The sequence below is a fragment of the Salmo trutta genome, chromosome 29 (assembly GCF_901001165.1).
Source record: "Salmo trutta chromosome 29, fSalTru1.1, whole genome shotgun sequence".
NCBI lineage: Eukaryota > Metazoa > Chordata > Actinopteri > Salmoniformes > Salmonidae > Salmo > Salmo trutta.
This window is the reverse complement of record NC_042985.1, coordinates 7,958,351-7,963,215: the sequence shown is the minus strand read 5'-3', so window position 1 is coordinate 7,963,215 and position 4,865 is coordinate 7,958,351.

Here is a 4,865-nt window from a genome sequence, read left to right as displayed (position 1 = left end):
TGTTTGAGTTGATGGCATTGAGCTAGACAAGACGAATCAATAGTCGAGCTGCGCGCGCCCAATGAAAAGCGCGTTCACAATGTGGCAGCTGTCAACATGTTTATAATGGGCAACAGGGCCACTCATGCGTAGGATTTGGAGATGCAGTGGTCAAGACAAAAATATTTTCTTCACAAAATAACATTAGATTCTTATTCTCATAAGTTGTTTTATCATTAAAATGAATGGCAGACGAAATTGCAATGTAGGTGCCTGTTTAAAGTAATATGCTTCAAGACAAGTAATACAGGAACGTCATTAAATTCGAAATTGTCCATACTGATATGCGTTAAAAGATTATACATACCGAATAAAAATATTTCTGAAGCTTTTCTAAAGGTGTTTCATAATATTTATAATCTATTTCTATTCCAATGGGACTATTAGTCATTTGTTCTCCAAATCCATTCTCATGTTTGTTCAGTACAGTTGTCAATGTTTGGCTGATTTCTTTCTAGGTTTACAACTGTGACAGAGATGTTCATACTTTTTTGTATTTCTAAATTCCAGCAAAATGTTCACACTTATTTTTTTATAAAACTTCACCGGTAAGCAATAACTTAAGTAGAAATTGTCTTGTTAAATAATGTGTGTTATCTTCTTTGGGCCATACTGTACAATAGTCCACAAATGTGTTGATGGTCACCAACTGTATCTTCCTCCAAGGTATTCATTGGAGGAGGGATCATTGATATGCAAGTTACCAAGGAAACTGCCTTCTTCTTTCTCAAAAGGTCCTTCTATAGAACATGTTGTTGTCGATGGTTCCTTATTTGGAATTCAGTGTACATAACGGAAACTGCTAAAATGAGTTACATGGACAAATATCAATGGCTGCCATTACCACAGTGACCAACTCCGCAGTACATGAGGCACTGCAGGGAAAGAACGGTTTCAGGGGTTGGAAATACTCTAAAATGGTATTCTCTCCTAAAGATACACGTGGGTTTGCAATTGGGCTTGTTTTGTACATGGTCTCAGGGAGCAAAACAAAATAAAGCTTTAAGCCCACTCTTTCTGCATGATGTCATTGACATCAACTCAATGTATCTCCTCATACACCACTGCAGATACACCAATGAAAGGCAGAGACATAAATGTACAAACATCTGACATACTGCCTTACAATAACACTACAGTATAGGCACATGGACAATATGTTTGCCATAGCAACTGTTCATGTTTGTCTCAGATATCTTGCTCTGTCCAGCTGTCAGGAACTGCATGAAGCATAAAAAGCCATTCACAAAAAAACTGTCAAAGAATTCTGCAGATTCCCCACACCAAACTAAAGTGAGGCAACATGAAATAACAATTCCCTTCAACCAATCTCTATTTTCATCATGCATTCCAGCTGACATAACTGTTCCACTGATTGATATTGGACAAAGGAAGTGTTCTATGGACTTAGTGTTGAATGGGTTAACAGACTTTAAAAAGTTTGCCATCTCCTGGTGGCAAAGATTAGTCTCCTGTCAGCTGGTCACACATGGCTGGTCAAATGGCTTCATAGTTGTCCAGCCTATTTTCACATATATTTGGAAAATGACAGAACCATCTGCTTGCCTCATCTGGTCTGGCACTTGAAATAAAATCTCTGAGTATAGCCTGGCTAAGTCTGATTTGGTTGAGTTTTTGACCGATCATCCATGTGCTGGGCACTGCCAGCTAAAGGGTAGGGGAAAATGTATCATCGACAACAGTCTCATTTATTTCTAAACATCAATGACCAGGCTATAGGCGGCCGTCAAGTCCTGTCCTCACTCAACGGCCACAATGTATGCTGGTTCACTCTACTCAACACTTTATAGGCCTAGATCAACATAACTAACTAATTCATGATGTGCTAGATTGCCATGTCACCTGGCACCTCATTCCATATCAAATGATGATGAGAGGACAGTAGGATCCAGCATCGTGTCCCTCTTGGATTGGAGCTGAAAGCACCTGAATCATAGTGTGGTGAGCCACTGTCTGGAGGTCAGGAGATTCTTTTATTTGATTTTTTCCCTTTTTCTCCCCAATTTCGTGTTATCCAATTGGTAGTAGTTACAGTCTGGTCTCATCGCTGCAACTCCCGTACGGACTCGGGAGAGGCGAAGGTCGAGAGCCATGCGTCCTCGGAAACACAACCCAACCCAGCCGCACTGCTTCTTGACACAACGCACATCCAACCCGGAAGCCAGCCGCACCAATGTGTCGGAGGAAACACTGTACACCTGGCGACCTGGTCAGCGTGCACTGCGCCCGGCCCGCCACAGGAGTCGCTAGTGCGCGATGAGACAAGGATATCCCTGCCGGCCAAACCCTCCCTAACCCGGATGACGCTGGGCCAATTGTGCGTCACCCCAAGGACCTCCCGGGCGTGGCCGGCTGCGACAGAGCCTGGGATCGAACCCAGAGTCTCTGGTGGCACAGCTAGCACTGTAATGGTCAGCAGATTGAACTTAATAAGACTGAATAGACAACTCATCTGTCTGATTAGACTTACAGCTCATCCTTAATAACTGTGTCTCTGCTGTTTGCGTCAATGATTGGCATGTCATAGACAAAAAGAGATCTATAAAAATAGAAGATTCAGTGGTGTACCCAAGACTAAGTAAATAGATTCACCACAGAGCCTAAACTTAGACAAAGCACAATCCTAGCCCTAGAAGTTTATTCTACAGTTTCTTCAGAAATTCAGAACATTCATGTCACACACGCAATCTGAATGCAGAGTTCCACAAAGACCACCCAAAGCAGCTATTAGAAATGTTCTGAAGACAAAGTGGAATCTTGCAGATATGTTTTTCTTCTTCCTGAAAGCAACAAGCAAATACACAGCACATCCACAAACAGCCTGGAGGCACCAGCCTGACAAAGAGAGTCCTCACTGTCTGAGGTGGCCAATTGGGGTTCAACTGCAACCAAATCCAACAAGAGGCAACTGTCAATCCCAGCCCCCATCTCTGGCAGTGACAGCTCCTGTCCCTGCCTCCAGCCCCACCGTTGGGGACAAACCAAACTCTAGGCCTGGCTTGGCTCAGCCAGTGGCCTCAGCTGGTAAAGGCAACAGGTGTGAGGAGGGTTATAGGGTTCCCCTCTCGCTGCCCTGTAAAGCCCTTGCATCTGTCTGTTCAGCGGCTTTAGCTCCCCAGTCTTTGCAGAGAATTCTGACATATTTTGTCACTGTAGCACCACACTAACAAACCTAGGGGCCAATAAATAGCACTCAATTCAATTCATTATATAGCCTACATTCCTTTCTGAATTTGAAATTAATCCAATAAGTAATCATCTATTTTTTCAAAAGTATCTGTAATCTGATTACAATATGTTTGCTGGTAAGAAAACTGATTAGTTACAGTTTTCTGTAATATGTTTAAATGTAACTGATTATGTATTCAGTCACTCCCCAACCTTGCCAACATAAAATATCAAAGGCAAATAAATGTTCATTTTAAAGAAAAGGTTAATCTGCAGAGACCTGGATTGAGTGGGAAGTCTGTACCATAATGGCCTGACCAGCTGTTTGGTGTAGGTCTATGGTGTGTAAGACCTAAAAAAAGGGTATCCTTCGCATATACTATCTTGCAGTTGACATGGCCGTTAAACGTGAAGGAGTCAGTCGTCTCACACCCTGTAGTCCCCCTATGGACCTGCTCTCGTTAACCATTCCTAAAGTGAGCATCGCAATGCCTGCTGTGAGTGCAAATGACAGCAGATAATGTTTTTTTATTACTATTACAGCAGAACGTGTACGGATGATGATGAGCTCTGGGCTCGGTTGATAGGGTCTGTTAATTTAGTCATAGTGTTGATTTGCATTCTGTCCCCCTCTGCTGTCTTAAAAATATATTACATTAAAAAAACATGAGCTGACGCACACCCAGAATAATAGTTTGTGTGGAGGTGCTGACTAACGGCGAATAAACTATAAACTACCAAAATAAAGAAAGTCGCACACTCCATGTATAATCTCCCAGCAATTTAATGGGTATTTACCAACGTTTCGGCATCACTGTGCCTGAAATACCCATTAAATTGCTGGGATATTATATACATGGAATGTGCGACTATCTTTATTTTGATAGTTCATAGTTTATTCGCCGTTAGTCAGCACCTCCACACAAACTATTATTCTGGGTGTGCATCAGCTCATGTTTATTTTATATTATAAATACATTACAACAACTAGCTCTGCAGACAATTTTCGGACCCAGACGTCATAGCCACGGAGTTTCTAAACCTAGAGGCGCATCGCGAGACTTCCGGGAACGCTTGCAAAACAGACCAAACAGACCAGGCTGGAGTTTGGGGTTTGAGAAGTCAATGAGAAAAGTGAAAAATGATTCCTTAGTTGTTAATTTTCTCAAAATCTAAAGGTACAATCAAGAATCGAACCAATGTTTTAAGTGGTTGAACATGTTATTACTCAAAACTCGTGAAAGTGACAAACTGACACGTTTTAATTTTCGTAGAAAAACAACTTTATATCGAAGGAATGCCTTTGATTTGACGTCTTTGCTAGTCAACGTCGCTTTGACATGACACATGTGATCGGGGATTTCTACTGGAGAAGCAGTTTTGGCCTATCTTCATACTGTACTGTTTTTTGTCATAGCTATCAAAGAGATTAATCACATTCGTGATTCAAATGTGTTAATTCAATGACCCAGATATCCTATGAAAGATATTACATTAGTGATTAAAAGGTGTTAATTCAATTGCTTTTTTGTACTCTACATATTGGTCTCATCCATACATATATATATAAAACATTCAAATGCTGTACAGAGCAACCTCAAATGTGATTTTTTTTGTCTGTAGGGGTTACATCCTCC